Consider the following 9,789-nt stretch of genomic DNA (forward strand, 5'->3'; position numbering starts at 1 on the left):
AATATTTTAATAGATCCACAAGTACTCTTTGTACATGACCTCGTTCAGGTAAATTTATAAATATTTCTAAAAATATAAATTTGCTTCCTTATCTTTTTTCTAAATCCAAACTTACCTAAATAGACTTAAATTTGCTGTATATGCAGACTCGCAATCATATATCAGTCGCAAGCAGATTTTTAATCCATTTCATCATCATCATCCAGCCCCATTTTCACATCCATTGTTGGATAATAGGCCTCCTCCAAACGTCTCCAGTTCTCTCTATCTCTAGCTGCTGCAATCCAGTTTGTTTCTATTCTCTTTAGCTCGTCGGTCCATCGGGTGGGTGGTCTGCCTCGACTTCGCTTGTCGGCTCTTGGTCTCCACTCCAATAATCTCTTCGTCTATCTTCCGTCTTCCATTCTAGCAACATGTCCAGCCCACCTCCACTTTTGTTTATTGATTTGCAGTTTAATATCGTCTACGCCAGTTCGTCGGCGTATCTCCTAATTTCTCACGCGATCTTTCAAGGTCAGGCCCAGCATTGATCTCTCCATTCGCCTTTGTGTTACCCTCAGTTTTTCGGCAGTAGCTTTCGTTAAAGTTAGGGTCTCTGCTCCGTAGGTCAAGACTGGTAAGATGCATTGGTTAAATGCCTTTCTTTTCAGGTGAATTGAGGTATTTGGTTTAAAAATGTCTCTCATACTTCCATATGCCGCCCATCCCAACGTGATTCGTCTATTAAGCTCGCAGGTTTGGTTGTCTCTGGTTATTCTAATTTTATGACCCAAGTATGTGTATTTATCGATTAATTCTACCTTGTTGTTATTGATCTGTATCTCTTCGCTGGGAACCATATTGGTCATCATTTTGGTTTTCTCGAAATTGATCTCCAGCCCAATTTCTTGTAGTATGTCATTCAGTTCTTGGAGCATGTCTTTGATCTCTCCCAGATTATCTGACAGAAGCACGATATCGTCCGCAAAACGTAGATGGTTTAATCTTTCTCCATCGATGGATATTCCTTTCTGTTGCCATGTTAGTCTTTTAAATGCATACTCAAGAACGGTAATGAACAGCTTTGGTGACATGGTATCACCTTGCCATCCATTTACTTACACGAATTATACGAGTTTTTATAGTTTCAAACAAAATTGTCAAACACATCCCTAAGGAGCTAATTTAACAATACGGTTCCTTTCTTTTCTTGTATCAAAGATTATGTGACACTATTCTGTGACACTACAGCTGATACTACGGATCCACATAAAGATTTTTTTATCTTCCTAGCATGTGTGTCAAAATGAAAGTTAAACTAATAAATGATTCTACCTTACCTTCTAAAATAAGATTAAAGTTTATTATTTCTTTAAATAGTAAATAGTAGTCTTTGTATTTGTTTAAAACACATTACATCAACAATCTCTTATCACAAAAACAACTCGAAAGAAATTATGCTTAAAAACTATAAGTACCTGCTAAAATTTTAACCCATTAGCGCCCAAGTTTTTTTTGAAAATCTTTACTTTTAGGGTTAATTAGATGAAAACATTAATAATTTATTTAAAAAAAAAACAAGTTTTTCGGTTTAATGTCTTAAAAAAAATAATATGGTGTTACCATATGGTAACGCTGGGCGCTTAAGGAATTTTTAGGATCGTTGTCAAAATGCCATGAATTATGGACTCTAACATCCAACAACCATGTTACAATTGGCCGGTACCATTTTTTACTGCGAATTGCTACTGGGTAGATTGAAACACTTTGATCTATCAAGTCGGTACCCCCCATATTTTTATTGTATTCAGTAATACAGTGAGGCCGATTTACTTGAATGTAGCATTTTTCTTCATGAGAAAATCTTTTTACCGTGGCCAATGCTGAACCAGCACAACTAGTAGATGCCATTGTAACAACACAGTTTCTCTTTCAATCGCACCAGTAACACATCGCTGTTTTTTTCTATTGCATGTTGTGAATAGCCACGATTTATTTTGATTTCTGTTTTCCCTTATTGTTCCAATTGTGCTGCACCCCAAAAATCGTAGGTAACTAAATAAATTAAGTCCTGAGAATAGGTTGTCAACATGTAAGTTGTAGTATAAATCTGACTGATTTATCTCTTCAAGCATTTGCACTAAAGGAGATGAACATTTGCCAAAAAGTTTATCATAGTGCTCATTTGAACGTTGATTTATTCCTTGATATAGGTAAAAGTTTACCAGATATCCAGTAAAAGAATTTAACGACCACATTTTATAACCAAAGCGGATTGGTTTATTTCGTATAAATTGTTTACATTGATGGCGACCATAATACTTTATCATGGACTCACCATTATGATAGATTTTTGGAACAATATTTTTAAGACATTCTGTTTGTATTCTGTCAATCAAGGGCCGAATTTTATATGCTGTGTCACTAACATTAGGCTTTTTATTATCTGCGAAATACAAAAACCTTTGAATTTACAAAAATCTATTGTGTCTCATTGAATAAGACTAAAGTGTTCTTTACATCATCATGGGTATCTCAATACATTCTCTTCGATGGTAATGGATTGTACTCCGTTAGTAGGAGATTACCTATAAAACAACTTATATCTCGAGATGTAATGCATGGGTCAGTTTGGTTTACAAATTGTGCATATCGTGGGGCTTCTACCGCTAAGTAGTTTACTGTCTTATCATCAAAAAATATACTGAAGATATCAAGACATGATAGATTTTCATACCTAGAATAATCTTCTGGAAACAAAAAACTTGCAAGTCTCCTTGCACCCAAGCAAATTTTTTTATTATTATATCTTTTCTTTCATTTTGCCATAGTTGAAACGATGCTCTAGTTTCATTTTCGGGTGTCTCCACTACTGCTTGTGACTTTAATAAAAATAAATTTCAAACTTAAGCAAATTTAAAAATTACTGGTTATACTTACCTCTGTCTGCACTTCTTCAGTTTTAGTACCGATCCTCTTATTGCTTTGTATTTCTGCTTGCGCTCGTAGCTACCTACCTGTAAAAATAAACAATTAAAATATTTAGATATATAATTATTTGTTCAACTAAGCACCTGTTAGGTTATTTACGAATCCACCTTCATCTTCATTCGCAGAATCGTCATCTGTGTCAGCACCATTTACATCTGGCGGTGTTGTAAAAATATTATCGATTTGCTCGGCTGATTTCTCCTCACCGTAAACCATATCTAGCGCTTCTGCTAACGAAAATCGACGACTGAAAATAAAATAAGGTAATGACTCCGTAAGTGCCCACCGCAACCATATGGTAACAGCGTACTTTGACTATTCCTGCCAAATTCGCTACATTTAATTGTTGATAAAATACAACAATTTATAATAAGTTGGGGTATAATAAACCTAATTTTTTTTTAAATATGCAAATATAGTTACTATAAGACTATCAAAAATTACTTACGTTAAACGGACGTCCATCTATTTCTATAAACTTAAACCACGCTGTCATATAATTACCTCTAGACGGCTGAGAGAAGACTAAAATACGAATCTGTTTCGTTTTATGGGTGCCTAAAGTATTACTTGAAACGATAGTTTTCAAAATATGTGGCTGACTAGTTCCGTGGGCGTCCGCAGAATTTTTAAAAATCATATATTTTACGTTACCTTATAGTAACGTTGGGCGCTAATGGGTTTTAAGTATAGCGTTATCATTCTGTTTTGGTCAAAATATTAATTATACTGCAAACTGACGAAAATGGAATATTCGATGCTTTTGTTTCGTATATATATAACTAAAGGCATATTTGTACAACTCAAAATGACGAATGTGTCACATTCATTGGTTTCAGTGTTTTAATTGATACAGTTATTCAATTATAATCTGCAAACTGTCAAAAATACTAAACATTGCTGACAAAAATAAAACGCACGTCTTCATAACTGTGTGAATTATTGCTTCCAAGAAGTTCTTTGGCGAGGCTCTTTATCATTTTATTAGCCCATCACAAACACCTCGAAAGAAAAGATGCAGCGAGAAAAAAAGGGATGAAGACAAACCGTCGGCTTTGGAGAATAGGAAAATATTAGCATTTAATTTCGATCTGAAACCTGTGTTGTCAACGCCTAAGGGAGCTGCAGGACCTTTTTTATGTAAGAAAACTTGCCATTTATAATGTTACCATGTATAATTTAGGATACGAGAGCGTCCAGTGTTCCATATGGGATGAAACCGAGGGAAAACGCGCTAGTACTGAAATTGCTACATGAATATTTAAATACGTCATATCTTACACTGATATTAAACATGTCAAAATTATGTCCGATAATTAGGGTGAACAACAGAAAAAAAATTTTTAACTTTTGCTTTTGCTTTGATTTTAATTAAAGAAAGGTGACAATTTGCACAAGAAAATAAAATAAAACCAAACAACAAGCAAAACCAATATGAAAAAGAAAATGAAGTAAAAGATGAAGAGCAAACAAGTAATGGAAATACTTATTTTAAATAATATAGTGATGGTATATGGTACCAGTATCGTAAAGATGAAAATAACAAACTCTTCATGAAGACTAGCATTGCTGGAAACTTTTTATCTCTTGATCCAAACAAAAAAGAATTTTGTTTCTAAATACATTAATTTTCTAGCAATACATACTTTCATAAAAATACTTTTAATAATTTCTTTAAACATAATTTTCCCATTTCATCCTACAACTTCAATTTTTAATTAAATGATTTTTAATAAACTTTGTAAGAACATTAAAATTATTTTAATTTTCCTTCTTTTTAATTAAAAATATGAATGTTGTAAAATTATACCAATATGAATTGTCGAAAATGCCATATTTGAAATTTTAAAACATGGGCCTAAACAAAATTGTTGATTATCATAGAAAGCAAAGTTACGAATGTGATTTTTTGGAAAGAAAAAAACGATTCTCTAAAAAGGAGTTATCTTCCTCTCCTGAAAAGTACCACTTTTCACATTCGATAGTTGGAAATAGTAGGTACGATATTATGTTATGATTGTATTCTTTTTGTTAAAAATAGAAGTTTGCCCAATTAATAACACCTTTCGAAATGTCCTTTGGGTCAGTTCTATCTAAATTTAAATATTGACCTAACATATCAGTGGAATCTGCAGCGACTGCTTCAAACATAAAACAATCTTCCACTCTAGGAGTTTCAGGCACTATATCCGTTTCTTCCATATCAGTAGCACGCATTTCAAGCATATAAATTGAATAATCCCATAACTCACTAGCCGATGGTCCAGAAGATCTTCAATAAACTCTTAAGGTTTGATGCGAGAAAAGCATACAACTTAACTAACGGAACTCACATCCTTATAAAAGTGAAAAAAGTAAATGTGTCAAAAAATTTGATCAATATAATTAACGATTGCCTTAATAAATAAGAGAAATTACTATTTAAATGGGAATAAGCCACATTTAAAGGTTAAAGTACGTTTATTGACGTTTCAATTTCCACTTCGGAAATCGTTCTCAAATACAATAAAATGCCACAAGAAACTTGCCTCAAAACAATATTAATTAATAAGAGGTATGTCTAAGTAACAAAATCAAAGCAGATGAATAGAGCAACATGTATTCCGCAAGGATCCGTACAAGAACCAACGCTCTGAAACTTTTTTTATATTGAAATACTAGAAATTAACTCTGAAGTAGGAACAACAGCTATTGTATACGTAGACGATATAACACTTTTCATTTAATGTAACATTAAATTGGAGCTGACATTCTAGTCAACTGAAGCTAAAGTAAAGTCAGCAGATAGATGGTTAAACTAAATCTAGAGCTGGCAACAGAAAAACAGACATTTTGATCTTGAAAAGTCCTGGATCCCGTCCAAATCTGACTTTGTAATAGGTAGTGCAAGAATAGAGAGTATGTACTGTACCAAATCACTAAGCATTTAACTAGACACATATCTAAGATTTACAAGGCACTTGATAAAAGAAGTATAACAAGCAGAAGAGAAAACCGTGTCATTAATAAAAATTACGCCAAATATAGGCGGTACAATTACTCTCAAAAGAATAATTTACCGTCAGGTTATACATTCTAGCCTCTTATAGGGCCCTCACAGATCGTATGAAGCCTTGAGGATATATAAATATGAAGAAATGCTTACAAAGACACAAAAGAAGCCTCTCCTGAAGGTAAAGTTCGTCCCAAACCCTTCTTTCAGTGCGTCATAGTTGATCGAATTCTCTCTAACACATTAAGCTAGAAGTGACAGAAAAAAACGTGAGTCTGTGATTATTATACATAGAACTTAGAACATTATTTATCGTAAAGCTTATTCTACTTACGGGTGTATAATTGGTTGGAGTTTAGAATACGCTAAATAGATATCCAATCAATGATGCGCATAAATATAATTTGACGCAAAAGGTCTCGATCTTGACAGTACTTTCACAACGTCCACTGATAAAATAATTGTCATTCCAGGTTAGCATTATCAGACATTTTACAGTGAAAATTTCATTTTGTATTTATTGGCATAAAAATATTTTAAATATGCCGAGATATATCGAGAAAGAACAAAGTCTAATATTAAAATTATTAAATTATTTTCAATTAGAAAGAGACAGATTACGATCCTGCAACTGTCACATTTAACTAAAATGTCATGCAATAATTTTCGACATTCTTAAAATCCTATATTATGTCAAAATTAGTGACGCACTGAAAGAAGGGTTTGGGACAGACTGTAGCACGCGCGTATCAGACTACTGCTACGACTACCCTAAAGGTAATAATGGTTATATTCCCCATTCACCATCTAACTAAAGAAAGAGAAACTATATATTACAGAGGGAACAGTCATATATCGAAAATAAAATCCGATATGAGAACACATATGGTCCAGATATGGCAAAATGAATGGAAGGGATAAACGGCGAAGGCTCAAATTAATAATCTCTGATGTTATTACATGATTAAAAGGTAGGTTTAGAAAATTTAACAACTATTTTACACAATTTCTCACCGATTATGACTCCAGTATGTTTTACAGGTATTTGTAGATTGTGACGAAGCAGAATACTGCTTTTTTGCTTGTACTAGTTTCCAAGGTGAACAGAACAACCTAATAATAAATCTACAAGCGATAACATTCAACAATTTGATACAAAAAGCGATACAGAACAAAGAAGCCTACGATGTTATTCTTGACCTAGTTACGCAAATAATAAAGAAACAACAGACGCTAGATAGAGCGAGACAGGAGCTGGATGCATGATTTAAAAAATTACCTTAAGTGCGGTCATGGCCCCCTTACTGCCCGACCACAAGATGGAATATACGGTAACTTTGCAGCCACTCATTAATAACAATAGGAAAAATGTTTAAAGTTTAAACCCGTCTTTTATTTTTACGTCCCCTCTTGCCAGGCCACATTCACCTGCAGTTTTTACCACCCATAATTTTGTTTCTAAAAATAGTTCTTGTCGCTTTCAGGTGAAAATATGTTTTCCAGATTTTCTATTAATTTTACAGATTACGGAAAGCATCCCAATATTTTTTCCAACTATTGAACTCGTCCGAGGGTACCTTGTCCGAAGAATGAAAGGTTTTGTTGGTAGGCGACTGATCAGGAGAGTATGTAGCGCATATAATCTATAATCTGGAGGCTATGCCCTAGCATGTATTCATTTCCGGATTCAATCCAACAGTACTAGTAACATCTTATCTAGCCGCTTCAGAACCTCGGTCCTCATTCCGGTCATTATATTTATCTTAGCTACGTTTCCACCGCAGATGGTCATTGCAGAAACAAGATAATATACCAGACGTTAATAAGCAAGCGATAATATTCACATGCACAAATTAGTAACCAACATCTGGCAACGGAAGTAAACGCCCGCGGACTGAAAATTAGGTGTAATGCATCCTCTTCACAAAAAGGGAGATATGATGGTGTGTGATAATTATAGGGGCATCACCCTACTTAACGTGGCATATAAAGTATTGTCCAACGTATTATACAGAAGATTGATCCCCTATGCTGAACAAATAGTTAGGAACTACCAGTGCGGTTTCCGACCCAATAAATCAACAACGGATTAAATCTTCACACTCAGGCAGATTCTTGAGAAAACGCTTGAGGTCGGAGTTGACACCCACCACATATTCGTGGATTTCAAAGCAGCATACGACTCAGTCAACAGACAAAAACTTCTACAGGCTATGGTGGAATTTCAAATGCCGCTTCATCTTCCTGTGTTCACTTCCGTTCAACTAACGGAACTTACACTCACAGGTGTAGAGAGTGTAGTCAGAATCCAAAACGACTTTTCCAGACCCTTCCATTGTAAAAATGGATTGAGACAGGGAGATGGACTGTCGTGTCTCTTATTCAACCTTGCACTAGAAAAAGTAATTCGAGAGTGACATATTAATACGAATGGCACCATCTTTAATAAATCTGTACAAGTGGTCGGATATGCAGATGACATAGACATTATTGCTAGGTCCACAGATCAGACAACCAGATACCTAGACTATTAATTGATGATCTGAAACTGGAAGGTGTGGACACCTTCGTCTACCTGGGCTCGCTGCTGACCAAAGACAACAATGTCAGCGAAGAAATTAAAAAAAGAATAGTGCTTGCCAATAAGTGCTATTATGGCTTGAGAAAACATATGGTCCCAAAACTACCCAGAAAAATTAAAGTTACCATATATAAAACAGTAGTAAGGCCAGTGTTAACATACGGGTCTGAAACGTGGGCACTTATACAGAACGACCAAGAATTGCTTAAACGTTTCGAGAGAAAAATTCTAAGGAAAATATATATGGAGGAATACAAGAACAGGGTTTGTGGCAAAGGCGCTACAACTTTGAGTTATATAGAAGTTTTGGGGAACCTGACGTTGTAAAATGTATTAAATTAGCACGCCTTCGATGGGTAGGACATGTAATTAGGCGAGATGAAGATGCAATGATCAGAAAAATTTTCGACCGAAGAGGACCAGTGGGAAGACGAGCCAGAGGAAGACCAAAACTTAGGTATCAAGATAGCATAGAGCATGATCTAAAATCCATAGGAGTTAAACCATGGAGAAGAGTTTCTAGAGACAGGGGCGAATGAAAGATTGTTCTGAAGAAGGCTTTGGCTCATAACGAGCTGTAATGCCACTGATGATGAATAAGCAAGCGGTGTGCAACTGTACCCCAAGAAATAAAACTTATGGGTTGTTAATAAGAACAAACAATCTATGAATTGTTAATAAGACCAACAAATATTTTTTATCCTACATTAAACCTTGGTATTTGACAAATAGCTGGAAAAGAAATAAATAAATACACACACATACATACACACACACACACCCACACACACACACATACACACACACACACACACACACACACACAAGTGATCAACCGTGTAACTTGGAACATGTGTATACCATTGTAAGAGTGGGATCCACATGTCCGAAGATCAAACCGGTCTCACTTCGCTAAAGAAGTGGTACCTATCTGGTACCATACTTAGAGACAGGCTTATAATCTTAGTGAATGATTACTAAGAGTGCCCTGGATAATGAGACACTCTTCGTTTTATTTTATTTTAGTTAGGCCACCTAACTGTAGGGGTATCTCACATGTTGGCTTTTCTCCCTATTTACTTTACTGACTCTATAGAAGTTACTCTAACTTTACTGCGTGACTTGAGTCCTTGAAAAAGGTGTGTGTCCGGAGCAGAGTGCCACCAACCTTGCTTGAGTGCCAAGTTGATGACACTCTACCCGGAAATTGTATGAACTCGGTCACTCAGCCGCCGAATTGGCAAAA

The sequence above is a fragment of the Diabrotica undecimpunctata genome, chromosome 7, assembly GCF_040954645.1.
Source record: "Diabrotica undecimpunctata isolate CICGRU chromosome 7, icDiaUnde3, whole genome shotgun sequence".
In the NCBI taxonomy this organism is placed as follows: Eukaryota; Metazoa; Arthropoda; class Insecta; order Coleoptera; family Chrysomelidae; genus Diabrotica; species Diabrotica undecimpunctata.